At 44.3% G+C, this 23,017-nt stretch overlaps 1 protein-coding gene across 2 annotated transcripts in view; it reads right to left on the minus strand.

Annotated features, from left to right (window-relative positions):
- FAM135B (family with sequence similarity 135 member B) overlaps window positions 1–14,422 on the minus strand; it is a 282,611-nt gene extending 268,189 nt beyond the window's left edge. For both annotated transcript variants that reach the window (XR_011493402.1, XM_044781144.2), the window contains exon 1: window positions 14,202–14,422. The gene's annotated coding sequence lies outside the window, so the exon portion shown is untranslated. The remainder of the gene's footprint in view (window positions 1–14,201) is intronic.
- Window positions 14,423–23,017: the final 8,595 nt, after the last annotated feature.

Below are 23,017 nucleotides of genomic sequence, written 5' to 3' on the forward strand. Positions count from 1 at the left end.
ACCAGGAGGAAGAAAGACCTCCTTATCACCAGAGAGAGGGAATTCAGGGCCAAGAGGGCTGTGCAAACAAACCCTGTTACTTCTTCACTGATTTACTACCCCAAGTCTAAATTTCTTTGTCTTGTTAATTCTTCACAAATCTATTGTTTCTTTTTCTAAAAGGTATAAAAGCTGCCTGCTTTGTTCACTTCCTCGGGCTTCATGTCTTTAGGGTTCCTATACATACAAAGTTAAATTTTTTTCTCCTGTTAATCTGTCTTATGTCAATTCAATTATTAGACCAGCCAAAGAACCCAGAATGGAAAAAGGAAAGAGTTTTTCTCCCTACACTTCAAATTTCCCACAATCTAATAGGAAAGGAAAGAAATATGTACACAAATGCTTCCACTAAAAGAGAGAAAGAAAGAAAGAGAATATGAGAATAAGGGGAAAAAATGAGAAGTTCAGAGATGGAACAAATTCAAAGGAAAGAGAAATTACCTCTAAATGGAAGAAAATCCAGCAGAGAGAACACTAGGATTTATCTCTTCATCATTTCTCATTTTGAAAATGGGGAAACTGAGCCAAAAAGAAGTCAGTCAGCTTGTCCGAGTTCACATTGCTCTGTGAGACTCTGAGCGTTTATCTATTTTACAACTTAGCCTCAGGGAACACCTTTGGAATCAGATGGCCCTAGGTTGGCATTTAGGTTCTGAATCTGATCATTTGTGTATTTTGGGGAAGTTACCCAATCTCCCTGAGCTTCAGAATTTTCACTTGTGAAAAAGGTCTAGTAGGAATATTTTTATCTGATAAAACTATTGTGAAGACTAGATGAGAAAATCCATGTCAAGTGACTGGCTCAGGGAAAGTGTTAACATACATGTTGAAAGGAGGCATGCGTGCATGAATGAATGAATGAGTGTTTAAGGGCATTGTCTGGAAGAGAAAAAAAAAGAGAAACTGCTGTCCTATTATTTCTGGTTTCTCCCTACTCTACCCACTGGAAAAATATAAGTTCCAGGACCAAATCTGTCTTGTTCTTAACAGCATCACCAGCACGTATAGAATAACGCTTGGCACATAATATGTCCTTAATGAAACTTCCTTTACTAATAAAATAGCTATTTTTTCTCAAGTCTTTTGCTCTGTGTTGGGCATTTTGCTAAGCGCTATGCATGAGGTAGGTATATAATTTAATCCCACAGGCCACCTATGAGAAAAGTGGTCTTGTTATCCCTATTTTACAGATGAAGAAACATATTCAGAGAGATTAAATGTTTTCCAGATCAGAGCTGGTGAGTGGCAAAGTTGGAACAGAGCCAGGACTTTTTGAACCCAAATGCTGTCCTTGCAATCTTTAGGGCATTTCTTTTGCATGTCACTGTGGGTGTGTTGGGTAGGGAGTAGGGACTGAGCAAACACCAGCAGGGCAGGCTCTGGGGAAAGAACTGATGGTTGCTCCATTCTGTTAAGTGGATCAGTGATTAGACTGGGTGTACTTTACAATAGGGGTGGGAGTCTAGCCTTTCAAGGCCTGCTTCCACATTGCCCACTTGGCTGTGTGACTTTAAACACAGCCAGCCTTTGATCATGCCCTAAGTTGAACGACAGCCCCTCCACTCTATTATTTACAGTGCCCAGCTACTTCAGGGAGCCATTCTGTAACAACCAGCTCCAGGAAGCAAGACCTCACCATGGGACTGTGCACCTGACAGTGCCAGGGCCAGAGCTAGCTTTCCAAGGATGATTGGAATAACCAGGCATTGGCTGGGGGTACAAGGTAAGCAAGTAAGTCCCTGTCCTGGGGGAGCTCACAATCTGGAGGATAATGTGAAATCCATCAGTTCAGTGATGGACTTCCACACAAGCTGCATGATCAGCACCAGGGGCTGAGTGGTCCATTCCACATCAGAGGTGGTGCTTGAGCTGGGACTGAAATACGCAAAAGAGATTCTCAGACTGTAGAGGAGGGAAGGGGAAGAGACAAACGCCATTTCAGCAGAGAGGACATGAATGTAGGATGTGGAGGTGTGACACCTACTTTGTTTCCAAAGTTGTGGGGGAATAAGATGGCACATAGGATGTCTGTATGGTGTGGAGAGTGGTAGGGGAAAAAGAAACAGAGTAGAGGTATGTTGAGATACATGGCCAGAAAGGTCCTCAGAAGTCTGCTCAAGAAAAGCCTTTAATACTTGACAGTTTCTGGAATTGAGGAAAACAAGATCCCACCAGGATTGGCTTTATAGGTACATAACCTATGCAGTCATACAGGGCCCAGCACCATGCTTACAAGAACCCCGAGCTTGGTTAAATGTTCTTCTGTAACCATCTTGATATTAATAATAATTTTTAACAAGGGCCCCATATTTTCACTTTGTACTGGGGCCTGAAACATACGTTGCTAGTCCCAGGTCCTACTTAATAATAGTAGCTTATACTTTATAGTGCTTATGGCACACAAGACACTGTTTAAGTGCTTTTCATATATTAGCTTATTTAATCCTCAAAACATCCCATTTGGTGGGCATAATATTATTACCATTTTTTGATGAAAGAAGTTATGCCTAGACATGTTAAGAAACTTGACAAAGGCCAGCGTAGGATTAAATCCAGTTATCTGGCTTCAGAGTTTGTCCTTCTATCCATTCACAATGGTTTTCTTAATTTCACATTTTCAACATCAAGTAGAATGCCTTAAGACAGCCACAACTTTACAAGAAATTTTTTCACTTTCAGAATCCTCCACCTCTGCATCCATCCATCCATCCACCCACCCATCCACCCATCCCACCCATCCACACACACACACCCCTCATCCATCCATCCATTCATCCATTCAATGACTCAATAAACTAGAATTTCCTGAAATTTGCAGTTTCCTGCAAAATACATGCCAAGATAGTGCCTGTACTTAGGAGCTTCAATGAATTTTGGTCCAATGAATGAATGAGGCTGTGTTTCTGGCACCATGAATAAAAAGTTGAGAAGTACCTCATTGTCCCCAGAAAGAGACAGAGAAGGACTTAAACCAGTGTTTAAAGTGCAGAAGGTAACATTTATTGAACCTTGCTATGTGCCAGACACCATTATAAACACTTTACTTGATTTGTTCTTTAATCCTCAAGAGAACCTGAAGGAGGTAATTGTTTAATCCCAATTTTATCAATGAAGAAATTGAACCACAGAGAGGTTTGGTTATCTGTCCCTGGGCACACAGCTGACCAGTAGCAGAGCTAGGCTTTGAGCAAAGCAGAACCTTCATACTCAACAGCCTCTCACAGTCGGATGCTGTGGTCAAGTTAGCCCAGCTGCTGTGGGAGGTCAGAGGAAGATGTCAGATTCATCCACTGAAGGAGTGGAGAAAGGCTTTTCAAAGAGTTGACAACTGAGATGAATCTGAAGCAATGAAGAAGTTGCCCAGATAAAGGGGTGGGGTGGAGTGCGTGTGTGTGTGTAAGGGGCATTAGCACATTGTGCTAAAACTTTAAATGGATCACTGCCCTCTCTTTGGGGACACCTCACCATCCATCTTCCCGGCAGCCATAATCAGGACCCCAAGATTAGCTGCAAAGGAAACTTCCAGCCTGATGCATGCTTCATTCCTGCTGTGACTCTAGACAAGCCTCACATGACATGCCACTGGATGCCAACCCAGCCTTGGTTTTAACTTAAAATGAGATGCAACTTAAAGTAACACATTGATTTTAAGTCTAGATACATACAATGTATTCCATTAACATCCCAGATGTTTTGACACATACATTAATCACTGAATTTTGAATAAAAATATCCAGGAGGACTCTCAATTAAATCACACATACAAAGAAGAAAAGACAGATCTGCAATTTCAGTAAACGTATTTTCTTCCATTCTGGTTTGAGATAGTCAATAAGTATATAAAGCGGGAAGGCAAACACTTAAAATTTTGACTACCTACGGAACAACTAGGGAGGACATAGATTGCCTTGAGTTTCTTTCTTTCCTTTTCTTTCTCTTCTTTTTAAACTAAGCAGGCTCCTAATTCTATATAGCGTCTTTCCAAGTAAACAGGCCTGAAGTCTTTGATGCATATTTCAGAATCAAAAGATGCTAGAAGCAGACCTGACATTAAGGATCATCAAATAAATCCCCTCCTCATGCCCTTCATATTCCAAGTCAAACAGAAGCTCAGTGAGTTTCCTATATTCACACAGCTGAGTGCTTAAAAGCCAAATATTTTGACTGAATAGAATTTTCAAGTTCTGTTTTATTTTTACGATCTACAGTTGAATTTTAAACCCCCTTCACAAGGGACATCTACAGGGTGGCTGAGAAGGAATAAGCTTTGGAATCAGACCGATTTGGGGGTCAGGTCTGGGCTTCAGGTCTTGCCAGTTGTGGGACTATGAGCAAATTATTCCCCCTCTCTTTGCATGGGTGCCCTCAGCTCTAAAGAGGGATGATCACAGCTCCCGCACGAAGATCAAACAAAAGTATCACCCCAGATACAGTCACTAGCACATCGTAGGTGCTTAGAAAGAACTTCTGCCCTGTCGTCTGAACTACCACATAATTCAACCCAGCCTGTCACTTAAAGATGATTCTTGATCAGTTTTTGTCTCCAGTATCCACATGCTTTTGGAAAGAAAAGGGAGAAAAGAAAACCAGGGAAATCTCATTCTATTATTCAGAAGCAATCATATTAATATTCATTTTATTCTCCCGAAAGGCCAACACAAGTCAGCATGTTAAAATACCAAGTTTGATGAATTCTACCTTGGGCACAAGATACTAAGGATAATCTTATCTTTAAACATTTCCTTTAAACAAACTAAAAAAGGCAATTTATTCTTCAGCGCATTTTATATTCTGATTTAAAATCAACAAGGTATCATAAAAAACACCAGTTCAGTCATCCTCTTTCCCTGCAGTAACACTTCAGCTCTGATGATGTGTGCCCAGAAATTAATTTTCCAGATAACTTACACCAAATCTTTTAAACACCAAATACTTTTATATTTAATTTTAGCAATTTCTGATGTAACTCATTTTAGAAATGATACTCCCCTGCCTTATTTCAGGAGGGTTTACAGACTGTAATTTAGTTTTTCCTTGGTGACTCACTGTCACACTTCTGAACATAAGTTATTGCATAGTGCTACCACGCCTTGATGCCCTCAAAGACTCCTGAGGCAAGAATATCTCCAAAGTTTCTTCACTCAGGATCCCAAGGTTCTACCTAGTGGACACCCCTTGTTCCACCCCATAGAGATGCTCCATTCAAGGAAGAGTCTCATCCAGGTTCCTCAGTTTTCACAGTGGAATGTCAATTTCACCATCCTCTTAGTTGATATTAAAGTATACATATTAGACTTTATTCAGAACAAAACTGATTAATCAATCAGCTACTACGTGCTAAGTATTAAATAGATTTTGTTTAATTTTATTTATTTTCATTTAATTTTCATTAAAAGTTCCTTAGGGTTGCCTATTACCATTGTTTTAGAGTTAAAGAAACTAAGGTGAATACAGGTAAAGTAACATACAATATCCTTTAGATAAATTAAGTTTATGACTACGTTATGGAGAAGCATGCTGCTGAAACTGGATACCATGTAGACCATGTACCCCATGTGGAGTAAGGAGGGGAGCTACAGAAAAAAATGGTGAATGAATTGGAAGAAGTGAGATCATTGGCCAGAAGTTTCCTTGAAATCAAAGAAGGGCAACAATGGGAAAATTTGGCAAGCAAGTTCAGAGAGGAGGCTGGGTTCAGTAGATTATTTAGTATATAGAAAAATTATCATGTGTGAGTGAGGGCATGGCTGAGGAGAGGAGAGGAAAAGCTAGCCAAGCTGAGAAGGTAAAAGCCAAGTTTCTGTAGGAGTCATTTAGTTGCACTTGAAAGGCATCCAAGACAATGGCGGGACTTGGGGTGGTAAGGAAAACCAAGATCCAGATGCCAGAACGATCAGTGACTAGTGAGCAGTGTGTGAGCAAAATGCAAATGCATGACTGGTCAGGCTGGCAGGTACAAGAGGAGCTGGCGCCCCATTGCAATTCACTCTGAGCAAGGATGCTTCTAAGAGATGAGCAGGAGAAGGTGTGGCTAGATTAGGAAGGGAACTCACAGCAGGGTTCCTTGGGTTCCAAGCATTAAAAAGTTTAGAGAGATCCATCTATAGATTTGTATTTTTTTGTGACTCCTTTAAGGCACAGATCTTCTACAAGGATCAGAGGATGGTATGGCTGAATGTCATAAGCCCCAAAGAAGCAACTTTGGGGGAATTTGTTTGTATTAAAGGAAACTTGGGGGGCAATAATGGAAATATCAATTAGAATGTAGTGGATGCTATTGGTGCCCACCCTGATTCCCTCTACCAGGCTGGTGTGTCCACCATCCAGCTGCCGTGTTGGCTGATAACAGCCTATAGCTGCCCCATTCTCCTGAGCATTTTCCCCAGATGACAGTAGCTGCTTTGCTCACAAATACCTGCAAGAATATGTCTCCTAGAGTCAGATGTACAGCAATGACTTTGTCTCAAGGTGGAAAACGCTCTGGAGCTATGTGTGCCCCAGAGCCCCCTGTGTGATCAGGCTGAGACCAGACGAGGCTGCCTGTCTTCTTCCCTGTCCATATCTGATTCCCTCACTCCCTCTGAGGTTTCCTCTGAGAGCACTCCCTCACCTGTACAAGAGCCATTTCAGGTTCTCCGTCTCAGGATGTAAGATGCTGGTCTACATCTCAAGTCCTAGGACAGGGGACAGGTAGGACTATTCTACTGAGACCAAATAATGATCCAGGGTCATTTGGCTAACAATGTCAGAAGTAGGGCGACCAACCAACCTGGTTTGTCTAGTACTGAGAGGGTTCCTGGGATGCAAGACTTTCAGTTTTCCAACTTTAACAGTCTTAAGAAAAGAGAAAGTTGATCACTCTTGTCAGAACTGGGATTCAAACCCACACCCACGTCTGCCTCGCTCTAAGTGGTGCCTCACTCTAGACTGCGCCCTTTCATTTACATGAGAGTTGCCTGGTTGCCTCAGGTGTAACCTGTGCGCCTGCGGTCTCAGGTTTCACCAGAGAATACCAGGCCTTGTGTGTGTTTGCAGGATCCCAGGCAGCCCCATCCTTATCCTAGAACAGACATTTTTAGCTGGGGTCCCTGGGAGGACCTCAGGGGATCCATAACCCCTCTGATAGGGTTGTTATTTCTTTTGTTCTGAGAAGAATGACTAGATTTCATCATCAGATGCTCAAAGTAATCCGTGACATAATTAAGGTTAAGAACAATTGTCCAAGAACACATTGCTTTTATCTCTGGATTAAGTAGAACAGTGGGGTGCTGCACTTAATGTCTCATACTTACTGGCCTCAAGCAGAGCTGTTTCCCAGTAAATGGCCAAACACCCACCACTGCATTCACCAGAGGATGGTGGGTTGAAGTTGTCCACTGCATTCCTCAGCCTGTCCTCATCCTAGTCTTGGGAGGGAAATTTCTCTTTTATTTAAACTGAAACTTGGAAGACATTTGTCAGGGATGGCTGAGGAGACAGGAAGGGCAGGCTATTCCAGGGAGAAGGAGCAGCGACGGCAGCAAGAGAGCAGGCATCCATGTGTCCCTGAACTGGAAGCCCACCTTCTGACCAGGAGCTCTAAATGATACTTACACAGGGCTGTAGTTAGTTTTTTTAAAATTGAAAAAGTGTTATTCCATTATGGAATATTCTGGTATTAATTCTTCTATATGCATTTTATAAATGTTGGTTGCATACTCATTGAGTGCCAGGAAATGTTCTACGTGTTTGGTGCAGCAATAAAGATGGCAGAGACCCCGCACCGTGGAGCTCACCATCACACATTGGAGACAGTAAATACAGAAAGTAAACAAATACATCTGTAACGATAGTTCAAACAGTTATACGGTGATGGATGCTGTGAAGAAAAATAAAGCAAGCTCTGTGGCTGGAGACTAGAAGGGGCTTTACTAGGGTGGTCCAGGGAGACCTCTATAAAGAAAAGACTTGGATGAGGGGAGGGAGTGAGGCCTGGAAACATCAGGGGGCAGCTTGTCCTAGCCAGCAGTGTGGAAACAAAGTAAAAAGCCCTTAGGATAAGAGGAAGCTATAGAGTGTGTGTTTTGTATTTTTCGTTTTATTTTTTGAATGGGCAGTGGTATAGACCTTACAAGCCTAAAAGATCATTATTACTTCCTCATTCTATATACTTCCCTTGGGTGATGACTTCTCCCATGCTTTCAACTTGTACCTTTGTGCTGATGATTCTTTAAGTCCATATTCAACCAAGAACTCTTTTTGGAGCTTCACTGGTATCTCTAATCGCCTAAAATGTACATGGATGTCCTCAGAAACTTAAAAATCTACTTATTTCAAACAGAACTCATCATTTCCCCCTCAAAATCTGTTCTCTCCCCTGTGTCCCCAGGCCAACAAACAGCAACAAGGCCATTTCATCAGACCAAGTCAGAAAACTAAGTCATCCTTGATACTTTCCCACTTTTGACACTGTTATGTTGAGTCATCCAACACTTCCCAACATTCAACTGCCTTAGTATTTCTCAAGTTTCTTCTCCTTTATTCATCCCTGTTAGCTTAACCTCGGTTGGGGCCATCACTACATCCATATACCCTGGATTTCCTGCAATAACCTTCCAGCTAGTGTCTATGCTTCTCAATTTACTCCCCCCAGTGCATTCTCCATACTGTGGCTAGAACCCAAATGATTATTTGTATCTGTCATTTCCCAGTTTCAAATCCTCCTACTGCTGAACAAAGCTGGTAACATCACAATTCCTGACTTCAAGTTACATTACAAAGCTATAGTAATCAAACAGTATGGTATAGGCATAAACCAACGGAACAGAATACAGAGCCCATAAATGAACCCATGCACATATGGTCAACTAATCTTTGACAAAGGTGTCAAGAATACAGAATAAGGAAAGGATAGTCTTTTCAATAAGTGGTTTTGGAACAACTGGATCTCCACACTCGAAAGAGTAAAACTAAACCCTTATCTTACACCATACACAAAAATCAACTTAAAATGACTTAAAGACTCAAACATAAGGTCTGAAACCAAAACACTCCTAGAAGAACACACAGGGAAAAGCTTCATGACACTGGTCTTAGTGATGATTTTTTTGGATATCACACCAAAAGCCCAAGCAAAAAAAGCAAAAATAAATAAGTGGGACCACATCAAACTAAAAGGCTTCTGCATAGTAAAAGAAACAATCAACAGAGTGAAAAGATAACCTACACGATGGGAGAAAATATCTGCCAACTACATATCTAATGAGAGGTTAATGCTCAGAATATGTGAGGAACTCATACAACTCAACAGCAAGAAAACAAATAACTCAGTTAAAAAATAGGCAAAGGACTTGAATAGACATATTTTCAAAGAAGACATACAAATGGCCAACAGGTACATGAAGAGGTGTTCAACAATATTCTAATCATCAGGGAAACACAAATCAAAACCACAATGAGATATAACTGCCCACACATTAGGATGACTATTATTAGAAAAAGTTTAGATAATAAGCGTTGATGAGGATGTGGAGAAAAGGAAACTCTGGTACACTGTTGATGGGAAAGTAAATTGGTGCAGCCACTATGGAAAACAGCATGAAGTTTTCCAAAAAAATTAAAAATAGAATTACCATATGACTCAGCAATATCACTTCTGGATTTGTCCAAAGGAACTGAGATCAGGATCTCAAGGAGATACTTGCATTCCCATGTTAACTGTAGCATTATTCACAATAGCCAAGATACAGAAACAACCTAAATGTCCATGGATGGATGAATGAATAAAGAAAATATGGTATATTCATACAATGGACTATTATTCAGTCTTCAAAAATGAGGAGATCCTGCCATTTGTGACAATATAAATAGACTTGGAGAATATCATGCTGAGTGAAATAAGCCAGCCACAGAAACACAAATACTGTATGATCTCCTATAAATGTGGAATCTAAAATAATCAAGCTCATGGAAGCAGAGAGTAGAATGGTAGTTACCAGAGGCTGGGTGGAGGGCAAATGGGGACATGTTGATCAAGGGGTACGAAGTTTCAGTCATTCAAGATGAGCAAGTTCTGGAGACCTAACGCATAGCATGGTGATGACAGGTAACAATACTGTATCATATACTTGAAACTTGCCAAGAGGGTAGATCTCAAGTGCCCTCATCACATCTGATTTTAGTTTCACAAAGATCTCTCTGGCTGCCATGTGCAGCATAGACTGGGGGACCAGAGATGAAGGCAGGGATGTCAGTGTAGAGCCTGCTGTATTAGTCCAGGTGAGAGATGAAGGGGCTGGAACCAGAGTGACTGTGGTAGGGACAGAAAGAAGTGTCACCCATGACCCCTCTCTCCTCTTGACCTGCACCAACAGCCATAAGTCCCTAGAGCATTCCATCAATATTTCTCTGACAAATGATGCAGTTTGTTCATTTACCTGACCCTTCTCTCTCTCTCTCTCCCTACTTAGTATTCATTCTCTCACTACTTCCTATCCATCACTTCTCTTCATCCCAACTCTCATTGCCTGAATTCAAGAACCTTTTATCTGCAAAGTTTCCTAAGAAGTCATCATATTTCTTAATTGATCCATCTTCTCAAATTCAACCTCTACTCTACACCTAGGGAGAGTGTTCTGCCCAACTCCAAACCTTTCCATGGCTCCCATGACCTTTGGGTTAGAGGACAAGTTCCTTAGTCTGGCTCACAAAACTCTCAAAGATGTGGCCCCTATTTATTTCCCCAGCCTCAAGGGACACCGCTTCACTCCTTGTGTTCCAGCCCTGTGCATTCATTTCACTTCTTTGCTCTTTCTTGCCTCCAGGGCTTTGGATGTTACTTCCTCCTTTTGATCGCCCTTCCCTCCAGTATCCATTTGGAAATTCCTTCAGATTTCAGCTTACACTCTATCCCTTCTGTGAAGCTCTCCTTGAGAGCCCCTTTCAGGAAATGTGTGCAAAGCCCCTCTCTTTGCTCCCACAGAACCCTGCATTGCCTGGTTTGCTCTTGTCTGTTTCCATGCCTGATCCCCCAACATGAGGCAGATCCTTGCTTACAGGTGACTCTAAGGATCTGGCATGATGAGTAGCACATGGTGGGCTATCCAGCATATCTTGTCTGATGCTGTGTAATTGGACAGAGAGATTTTGCTAATTTTACAGGATAAAAAAATAAAGAAAATAAATGATTTATTGGGCAGAGCGTTTTATGGTTTATGAGCTGCTTTTACTGCACAGCTGTTCATTCACTCCAAGCACTCGGCACCCCTGAAAGTGGGGAATATCATCCACACTTTACAAATGAGGAAACTGAGGCACAAGGAGATCAGTGTTCTAGTTCCAGGTCCCCTTAGAACTAGGATTCAAATCTAGGCTTTCTTGATTCAATCAATGTGCTTTTCCACAATACTAGAGCTGAAATCAAGGAAAGAAATTGAAGGGCAAGAAATACATTTTAAGTTTAAAATATTCCATTAGATGTTTTCAGAAAATGTTATATGAAGCCATTCAACACCAGATTACAGTTATTCTAAAGTACCCACTTGAAAAAAAATGAACATTTTAAGGAAAAATATGTGTTTCTGTTCTCCTTCATTCTGTTTCAGTGGGTTGACCCTAAATAATGTGGAGCAGCCCAGCAAGCATCCTCCAGGCTTGCTGCACATACTGAGACAGGGGAAAGTGGCTGGGACAGCCTTTGCGCAAGCCTCTTCCTACGCAGGTTGTCATGCCGCAGGTAAGGCTTGTTCACTCCTTCAGCCACTCCCTATGGCAGTCACTAGGACCACAGCCACAGGAGAATAAGGCAAGTTTCCTGCCCTCAGGAAGCATGAAATCTAGAGAGGGGGCAGGCATGTGTGCAAGCAATGACACAACACAGCACAGGCTGTCACAGAACAGGTCCAAAGTGTTGTGCAAGCAGAGGGGAAAAAGCCCTGGAAGGCTTCCCTTAGGAGGGGGCATCCAAACTGAGTCATGAAGGGAAGCGGGAAGTGAGAAATGGCCATTCTAGGCAGAGAGACCAGCATGAGCAAAAGCAGGGGTGTAAAAAAGCAGAGAATACATAATATAAGACAGCCCTGGCTCCCTCCAGAAATCATGGTTCCCTCAGCAGTGACCTCAAGCTGTAAACATTCAGTCAAATTGGGCAAACATTTGGTAAACATCTGGCATTACAGAGCAGCGTTGGATGAAGGTGAATCCTGCCCACAAAGAGCTCACAATGAGTCTACTGTATCCATGTAACCAAGATTTACATGAGTCCCTACTATGTGCAAATCCCTGCCTACACTATAAAATGCTTAGTCCAACACTGTGGTGACCAGACCTCAGTGTTCCCAACTAGGTGAGTACTGCATTCGATGGCAAAGCCCTTGACCTTCAACATTTGTAAGCAAAGATGGATGACATGCTGTGTTTCCCCCGATAAAGCCCTCTTTTATATTTCTGAGTGCATCTTGGCCCAGACTACAGTGTTTCATCTGTGAGTCACTGACCAATATTTGTACTCCCTTTTCATAGCTGATGTCTGTTTAATGATTTGCTGATCTGAGGAAGGGAGTTTCTTTAGAAAATGATGATAATTCCTTTTATTTGTCTGGCATGTTAGGTTTTGAAAAGCCGTTGCCCATCCATCCTCTCCATCATCCCACTTGATGATCAAGAGAACCTAGTAAGCTACAAGAACTGTCAGCATCCCCATTCTACAGATGAGAGAGAGAAGTCTCAGTGAGGTAGAACAACTCAAGGTCATGCGGCAAGTATATGATGAAATCAGAGCTTAAATCCATGTTTTCTGATTCCCAAATCTTGTCCTCTTTTCTCTACACCATACCATCTGCCTGGAATACAATCATACCATTCTCATTATGATATGAATCCCAGATGAAATGCTGGCCAAATCACATCCCCTCAGGCAATGTAACTACAGCATAAATTAAAAGCCCAATTAAAGAACATGGCCTTCTAACTGGGACTTATTACTGTCCCCTGAGGCCAGGGTATAAAGAGAGAGCCCTATAAAAGTCAACGGCAGTCCATCCTAGAAATCACCCAGAGGCCCGCTTACCCATATGCAAGAGGCTTTAGACTCAAATTATTCACCTAACTTTATATCCCATCTCTATGGTCTTCTGGGGCCCTGGACCCCCCTGAGCTGGGTCTGGAATAATATCGAAACCTCTGTACTTCTCTCTGGCCTGGAGGTGCACTAACAGTCCATCACTCCCTGTGGCCAGCCCAGGTGCCTCTGGGCTCTGACACATCTCTTAATATCGAGAGCTTCAGAACCTGATGGAAACCAGTGCTTGCATAGTTCAAATAGAGAACTGAAGCAGAATTCTCTAGCTCTCTGAAAGTGGGATAGTTTGCCAATGGCTCGAGCCCTCAGGGTGACCAAGGGGACAAAGGGTGCTATTATGCTCAATGTAGTCTTGTTTTGCTGACAATGGTAGGGCTGACTAGAAATGAGATAAGGAGAAAGGGATAGGACATTCTTCACTACTAGTTTATAATTTTATATCAATTCCCACCCCATCTGCAAAAGCCAAAGGTAATAACATGATAATAACATGAATAATAACTCCAGGGATACCCCGGGGTCCCAAAATGACAACAGTTACTACTCCTCTTGCCTAAATATCTCCTGCAGTTGCTGGATTTGAAGCTGACTTTACAGATGAAGAGCTGGTTTGAGGTCTGGTCCCTTTCCATGTCATAGCTGAGCTGCAGTGCCCCCCCCCCAACTCCGTCCCCAGCCAAGCCACTGTAAGAATGGGTCTGTAGGTCAGCCTGGATCACAAAGAATCACTACCACTGTCCCCTCACTCCAACATGGTCTTCTCCAGAATCTGCCCTGATTCAGGGCTCAGAGGACTTGCTTGCACAGGATATGGATGTGCTCCCTCAGCCTCCATCTGGGACTTCTGCGGGGACCACCTCATTAAGCCAGCGTCTCCCCACCTACCACGTCGGATTTCCCCTCTTGCCCTCTCAGGACCTGCCCAGACGGGCCGCAAGACTAGAGGACAGAGATTGGGGAAGGTAGAAGAAGATAAACCTCATTTCGCGGTGGAATCCCTGTTAAGTAACAGAAAGCCATCCAACTAGCAACCACGCTTCCAGAAACGTCACTGCCACAGAGGAGAGAGTTTTGCAGCTGCCGACCCCGGAGTGCTCTTACCTACCTGTCTCCCACTACAGGGCTCCTCTCCCTCACCTCCTCGGGCCACCGCTCCTGGATCCCTTACTCTTTTCTCTCCTTCTCCAGCCGCCAATACTTGCAGCGGCAGTGGGCGGACCGCGGAGTCCGGGCACCTGGGAGCTGGGTCTCAGGTCCCCGCGGCGAGGCTGCCTGGAGGAGGAGCAAGCGGATGCTGCCCTCGCCGCCGCCGCCGCCACCGCCGCCGTGGTGCTGATGCGGTTGCTATGGTTATGGAACTCCGCAGCTGCCCCCTCTCGGCGCAACAGCTGCCCGGCCGCGGCCTCTGGGTAGCCCCAGCGAACCCGGCCGGGAGGAGAGGTTGTAAACACGGTGAAAGGGATTCGCTGCCACCGCTGCAAAACAGAAACGACCGAGAGTGCCTGTGCTCGCGCCGCTCCGCTCGCGCCTCCCGGGCTCTGCTCACCTCCGCGCCCTTGCTCCTCTCCTTCCCCCGCCAGGACGCGGCCAGACCCAGAGCAGCGCGCAGCGCGCCCTCGCGGCCTGGAGAGCCCGCCCTGCCGCTGCCGGCTGGCCCGGCTCCCCGCAGCCCTGCGCACCGCCTAGAGGCTGCGCGTCTGGCTGCGAGGCGCGGCGCCCGCTCCGCGAGCCTCGTCCCTCTTCGCGGCCAGTCAGCGGTGGGAGCCTCAGGGCCTGGCAGGCTGCCCAGTGGCCAAACCCCGCCTGCTCGGCCGCCTGGCCTTTTGGGGGCGCAAGATGCTGAACCCGACGCCCACCGGGCCTCTCCAACCGGGCCTGGCCGCGAGCATGCTCAGTCCCTGCGTCGGGAGTTGCCCTCCTGAATTGGAAGACTGGGATGTAGCGGAAAGGAAAAGGTCCTTTCCAGACCCCCGGGGGAGGAAGGACGTATAGCTTGGGGGAGGGGGAAGCGAAACTTTGCAGAGGGGCTCAGGGGCAACCCAATCGATACCTGAGAAAAGATTACAGCCCTAATAGATCTACCCCTCCAAAAGGAAGTCAGCAGTGGCTGTTAACTGAACACCCAGCCCAACGTTTGCTGGTCACCTACTTCATGCTGGGCAGTGGGGGTTGAGAGATGTGTAAGATTCAGTCCAAGGAGGAAGGGAGAAGATTGAGGAGGGTTAAGCCAACTCCCATCTACTGAGCATCCTTCACCACCAAGGTGCACAAGAGGTCTCTCATTCTTGCCATAATTAGGAAGGTCTCCAGGCACTCATGTTAAAGATGAGAGTCCCAGAGACAGAGCCAAAATTGGGAATTCCAAGACCAGTGCTCCATGCATTAGACTGGGGTGCACTAACTCACAGCCCAAGAAGAGACGTGGATTGTAACCAAACAATTACGACCAATGTGGCTAGTGTCTAACACAGTTCGGAGAGGGGCTGGGGGAGGCAATCAGGGAAAGACACCTGAAGGAAGGAATAAGAAGAAGCAAAGTGGGGAGGTGAAGGGCAGGAGATGTTCCTTCCAGAATGAAAGGGCCAAGAATGCAAAGGCCTGCAGGTAAGACAGCCAGACTGGCTTTTGATCCGTACTTGGGATCTAGTATGGCTGGAACAGAGCGTGCCAGGAGAGGTGAGGCAAGAAATGAGGTTGGAAGGACAGGTGCTACACATCAAAGGGCTTGGAATCCAAGTGAGGGGGTTGGAACTTGGCCCTAAGGACAATAGGGAGCCACTGGAGGAGCTTAAGCAGGGGGAAGCCTGGGCCAGCATTTTAGGAAGGTCACTGCGGTTGAAGTGAGTGTGGCAGGGCTGCAAGAAGGCGTATCCCGAGGAGGGTCTTGCTGCAGTCTGGCCAGTGCAGAGGAAGGCCACGTTCTGTCTGCCACCTTGTTCTTCCCACAGCACCCAGCCTTGGGCCAATGCATGTGCTCAGTAAGTGTTTGGTGAATGGCAAACAAGTGAATATTTATTTCCCCATAGAGAAAATGGATGCCTTTCTTTCACAATTTTTGTCCTTAAAATGTGATCAAAATCATGTGACACTTATTTTGCTTTTAACACTGCACTTTTATGCAACCTCATTTGTGAAAGTCAGTGCAAGTCCCTGACATCTTCCTCTGCATTTGCTAGTCCCCAACAGTGCAGATATGCTGGTGGCACAGGGTTTTCTAGTATTCGGATGTGTTCCGATTGCCCAAATAAAAGATCTCCAGGATATGTTGTTAAGTGAAAGAGCAAAGTGCAGAATAGTGTTTTTAATAAAATAACTCCTGGAAAAGAAGGAACGAGGCACAAATGTAAGTTTGCATTTGCTTGTATTGGCATAAAAATATACTGGAAAGCTGTGTAGGAAACTTGTGGAAGCGGATATTAGCTATGGGAATGCATTGGGTGGAGAACTGGGTGGACAAAGTCTAGGTGGGAGTGAGACTCAAACTTTCAATGTGCACTTTTATAAATGTTTTTGATTTTTGGACCAAAAATAAAATATACACACACATACATATGTGTGAATCACGTATATCACCTCTAACTAGAATCCTAATGAATCTTGAGATAACCTCAAATACAATATGCAACATATCCCAAATGGTCATGTTCCAAGACCTCCCCACTCAAATCCTATCCTTATTACTGTGAATTCTTTCTTTTCAATCCCTGCTATGCTCATGAATTGGAGGCAAGGAGAGAGGAGAAGCCACAGGGACAGGAACTGTAGTCTTCAGGAGGCCAGGAGCATCACTGCCAGCACTGGGGAGCTATGTGGACATGATCTATGCATCAAGACCCAGGGGTCTTCCCCTTGGCAACAATCACCAGTCCATGGTGGCCAACATGACACCCATCAATAGTCCTACTGGAGTGATGCCCTCTGGGCCCAGAGATTCCCTCACCCAATGTCCTCCTTGTGGATGAGCTTCATGCAAAGCCCTGCTCCAAACTGGTGCATTCTCAGACCCACAGGGTGAGGCTTGGAACAGCTAGGGGGCTGTGGGAGGTCTGAAGGGAAAGCCCCTGCCACTGCCCAGGGTGGGCTTAACTGGAACCAACTGAAACGCAACTCTCCACAGTGATCTCCCCTCCCTGGAAATGACCCACCATCATTCACTGGAGCCAGAAACCTAACATCATCCTAGGCTCCTGGTCTCTCTGCCTCATTCTCTCTACCCCTCTCCTCTCCCACACTTCTAATTACCGAGTTCTGCCAATTCCACCATGTAAATAGCTCTCAAAGTCATCTATAACAGGGGCCCCACAAGAGATTTTATTTTAATTTTCTTCAACAGGAGGCTGTGAGTGATGTTGTCTAGAGAAATGGCTGGAATCGCTTTATGTTTTGGGTGAGCAGCTACAGACAGGGCAGGAGGACATTGGTTCTACGGCACAGATGAGGAGTCCGATCCAGCCTCAGGGTTCTGGTGCAGCTGGAAGGTGACACCTCATTTGAAAGAACTGGGCACTGAGAGATACAGCTAAGCATGGGACACTTCTGGCTGAGTTTGGTTCTGGGGGAGTGAGGTTCCCCTCCCTCACAAGGCCACAGAGGATTGAGCCAGGTCAGGAAGAGCAAACAACCACAGCAAGGTGGACCAGCATTTTCTCACTTTGTTATAGAAGGCAAGATTTCAATGGTGACATCCTGTGGCAACAAGAAGCAACTGTCATAAAATGCTGATCAGACTCTGCACGCTGCACACGAGGGGGAGGAAGTTGGAATAGCCTCCCCTTGGGACTGTGTAAGCCCCTATTGTTTTAGGACAATTTGGGAGGAGAGAGATTCCTAAGAGAGAGAAACATCGCTCCTGCTAGCAGAAGAACACAGACTAGGGCAGCTTGTCCAGCCTTGAAACTGACTATACTACTTTCTTACTGCATGTCCTTTAAGAGGCTACTTGACCTAATTGTATCTCAAGTTCCCCTTCCATCCAAAGAGGATGATAAGAAAATATATCTCACAGGTTTGCTGTGAAGATTAAATGGATTAAAACTAACATGAATTTAAATGGATTAAAATTTTGAACAGTATACCGTGCAGAGTCAGGGCTTATGTATGCATGAGCTGTTATTATTTTTTAAATGTTAGGATGAGTTGGGAAGATAGAAAAGGTGTTTGGGATGCTGTGCTTATCAGTCATACTTTCTTTTCATTCCACCGTCTTGACCCAGACCATCCTGTATCTTATCAAAAATACAAGAGTAATATCTTAACTAATCTCCCTAATTTCAGTTCCGTCACCCTTAACCCATCTGCTGTACAAACCATATTGGTCTTTTAAAAATGTAACTCTGATCTTATCAGTCCGCCTCTTAAGATCCTTCAGGAGTGATTCTAGACTTTCAGAATGAGCTCCAAGCTCCATGGCCTGGAGTTCAGAGCCAGCTAAGATCCCCCACACACCCCTGCTCCATTTGGTCCAGCAATACTAAATGATTATAGCTCTCAGAAAGCCTCAGGCTGTTGAGCACATCCATGAATTCTTGCTTGTCCTTCAAACCTTTGTCTCCATATGGCTCCGTTCATGAAGGCTCCTCAGATCTACCTTACAGTCAACCGCCTTCTGCACCGAGCTGCCTCTGAACCTCACGCACCCTCGGGTAAGATCTCAGAGTTTTGTAGTATAATTACTGGTGTAAAAATGTATTTCCCACTCTAGACTGAGAAGTCTTTGAAGGAAGTTCTTAAAGAATAGCCTGTGTCTTTTTACCTTTCTTTACCCAACCCATAGCACAGTTTCTAGAACATATAGACGATGTTCAATACATTTTTAAACTTTATTTGAATAGGTTTTGGGCTGATTTTCCTCTCATGTATTTTCCTTGCCTTGTCCTGCCAACTAAAACTCAAAAGCTTGTTTTAAACATCTTTGCACTCATGACAGGCGCTTGGCTACTGTGCTCAGTTACGCGGAGGAAGTGATGTTCACCTAGGAGCCAGTCTGATTAGCGCTCAGTGGGGAGGGGCGTTGGGAGAGGCCGACTTGGTTATGCCTTGGGATGGGTCTTCAAGGGAAATACTTCTCAGCAGTGCCGCAGGTCAGCCCCAAGGTCTCCACATGTTTACTCTACCACATTCTCCTCTCGTTGCTTGATGAGAAGCACAGGTGACAGTGATGGCAGCAAACACTTAGGCACTAGGGCTATCGCTAGCACCAGGCGCTCTTCCCGACAGTTTATGTAGCAACTCGCGTCATTTTCACAACAACCCCATGACGTCCCTCTTCTGAGGAAACGGAGGCACAGTTACAGACCTTGACGAAAATCGCACAACTACAGGTGATTAAGCCTGGGTTTGAACAGTCAGTCCCCGCTCTTTACCACGATGCAGTACTGCCTGTGTGCTCTGTGATGAGCATGCTTCCATTATCTGTGTGGCTGATGCTTGTAAATTATATGGGGATCTTACTATCATTATCTAACATAGGGTTTCTCAGCCTCAGCATTATCGGCATTTGGGGCCAGACCATTCTTTATCCTGAGGGCTGCCGTGTGCCTTGTAGCGTGTCATCAGCATCCTTGACCCATACCCATGAGATGCCAGTCGCACCACCCCCACCCTCAATTGTGACAACCAAATGGATCTCCAGACATTGACAAGTGTCCCTGTGGTTTTGGGGGTGGGTGGGCACAAAATTGCCTGTATTGAGACCTACTGACCTGAAAATAGATTTAGGGCAAATTTTATAGTGAATGATAATGAATTAAATCCAATTTCAAAAATAATTATTGATGTTTTTAGTAAGCCAGTACTTGTTAGATATGATCAGGTCAATTTTGATTTTACTTAAAGATTGGGCTGGCAAAGGCTTTCTTCTGGCAAAGGTGCTTGATTGACCTTTTCTTCTGGTTCTCTCGTGTTTCTATTTTATGTACATTTATCTTTAGCCCATGTGTGTGCACATGTGCATATGTTTCACAAAGGTCTTTTTAAGCCATCTGATCAATTTTTGAGGATCTGTTTAGTTAAAACACTTATATAATCATAATTCGATTAACTAAGCACAATAGATTGTGCTGTTTCCCATTACGCTGAATGGAGGGAACCACTGTCAAGTTCTGCTCACCAGGTGGTCCTTGAAACCATCCTTCAGGATCAAGCAAAGCAGGTGCCCACTGAAACGTGACTTAGCTAGGGTGCCATTGTCATATTAATCATCAGTGAAGCTTAATCCTTTTTTTTTTTTTGAGGAAGATTAGCCTTGAGCTAACTGCTGCCAATTCTCCTCTTTTTTCTGAGGAAGACTGGCCCTGAGCTGACATCCATGCCCATCTTCCTCTACTTTATATGTGGATGCCTACCACAGCATAGCTTGCCAAGTGGTGCCATGTCCACGCCTGGGATCGAACTGGCGAACCCCTGGCAGCCGAAGTGGAACATGCGCACTTAACCACTGCACCAACGGCCGGCCCTTTAATCCTTTTTTGAAGACAGAATTCAGTGCAAATGGACGCTTTAATATATTCTGACTGTACATTCTAAAATACGAGTAATATTGAACCTGCCTCCTCCCAACCTGGAGATCTGCAGTGTTCTGGAAAGCATACAAACATTAGAACTAAAGGGACCCCATTGGACCCCACCTTCAGCCATTTACCACCCGTGTGACTTGGTATATGGTACCTATCTGCCTGAACATCTTTCTCCTCAATGGCAGGTTTACATGAGAATTCAATACATATAGAAAAAGACTCTAACCTCCCGCCTGTTCTCAATAATGGTAGCCCATTCTAATTCATTCTAATTCTTTGTAGCCAACAAACTGCGTTTGTCAGCCCTCCTTGTAGCTGATGGGGACCTAGTGGCTGAGTCCTCACCAAGAGTGAAGTGAGCAGAAGTGATGTGTCACTTGCTGTGTGAGGAAATAAAGAGTAGGCATGAGTTACACATAGGCGCACACACACACACACACACACACACACAAGTGCACATGCAAATACTTCTATCTGTGCAACTGAAAACAAAAATAAATAACCCCTCCCCAAAAAGAATAATCAAATGGCCAATTTCAGTACGGAGGTAGATCAGAGCTGTGAAATTTCCTCCGAAGCTCCTAATGGTAACGGCCTGACCCGCATCAGACTGTGATGGGGCAAAAAAATCAACTCTTATTTACGTCACTGAGATTTCAGAGTTAATCTTTTTACATAGCATTGAGTAGCCAATTCTGACTAACATAAATAGAGAGACGCAGATTTCCAAACAACTAGATAATCACCTAAAAAACCACACCAATCATTCATACTGGGAAATAGGTGCTATTATTATCTGAGTTTTTCCCCAGATGAGGAAACTGAGGCACAGCTAACTAACAGAACTTCTCCAACCTAGAAAAACTGGTAGAGCTAGGATTCGACCCTAAGCAACTGGCCCCAGGATCTGCACATGTGGTTTCTGCTCTGTTGGTTGGAAACCTCAAGAGTTTCCTAGGTGAAATCTGAAACCAGCCCTATCCCCAGAGGGGCAGGGAGTGGGGTCCAATCATGTACCCTGTCCAGATGGTCTCAACAACACATTAGTCTTTCCAGGATGCATCCTTAAAAATGGCTCCCACTGTGGGAACGATGGGAGGAACGCACATTCCAAGGACAGGGATGTGGGGAGGAGGCCCCACATTGCCCCAGTCTAGTTCCCAGGTCAACAGGTGGTCACATGCTCTCAATGACCTCCCCCAACATATTCTGAGAAGTCTCAAGAAAGGTTTGCGTAATGAATGACTGATGGAATTCTGGGTGCAAAATTTATGTTTACTTCTCACACTTAATAATGCTCATTACTTTACTGCTGAGAAAAGCTACATTCACTACCAAAAAAAGAAGTTTGTTGGTAACAAATAAATCATTTTTGTCCTTTAGAATGTCAGCACCTTTGAAAAAAAAGGGAGAGACTTGAGTTGATAGTGAGTATGATGACAGTAAAAAATAAATGCCTTAATTTGTAAACTAATGATACCATTTTTCAACTCAATAAAGGAGATACACGTATATACATATGTATGTGTGTGTGTGTGTGTGTGTGTGTGTGTGTGTGTGTGTGTATATATACACACACACAATTTATCTCCATCATTTTAAGTTGGCGAATTGTTAAATTAAATGACTACAGGAGTACTTTGGGGACAAATTCTTCCTTTTATAAAGGACACAGCCTAGGGAGTTGGCCAGGCCACTCTCACTTCTCTTAATCGAAGTGTTGGGACTTCAGTATTATTTCTGTCTGCAGAAACTCCAGGCCCTGTTCCAAGGCCTGCCCTTGGTGAATTATAAAGGAGAAGAATTTATCTTGGGCATATTCCACCCCCCTTTTCTCTGACACTCGTTTCCTCCTCTGTGTGATAGTATATGAATGCTGCCCCTTGTGGAGTGGTTCAAGGCATTAAATGACCCCAGAGATTGCAGGTTCCCACCATAGGCCTGGCACCTAATGGACGCCCAGTACGTCTTGGACTCATTCCTCAGCTATGGGTACCTTGTGGCTCACCGTCTCAGATTCCCTTTAGGAGGATGTAAAAGACTCAGGGACCAGATGATAACCTCCTGAGAGTAAAATAGTCAGGGTGCTTTGCTTCTAGCACTGTGTCTGCTAGTAATGAGCTCAGTGACCTTGGGAAAATCAGTTTGACCTTCTGAGCTTCAGTTTTCCCGTCTCTATAATGGACAGGATTTACAAGAAGAGTACTAGAGTCTGTTCTAATTTTGACATTTCTTGGGTCACCAGACGTCTACTCCATTCCCTCCATGCTTTTGTTATCTCCTATGAAACAGTGCAATTTCAACATGAAACTCAGCTCAAATATATACTCTTATTTGGTGTCAATGCTATCTCCCTTAATTTAATGTATTTTCTATTGTTTTAACAGATTTTTTTTTCCATTATGAA

Source organism: Equus asinus, chromosome 12 (assembly GCF_041296235.1).
Source record: "Equus asinus isolate D_3611 breed Donkey chromosome 12, EquAss-T2T_v2, whole genome shotgun sequence".
NCBI classification, from domain to species: Eukaryota; Metazoa; Chordata; class Mammalia; order Perissodactyla; family Equidae; genus Equus; species Equus asinus.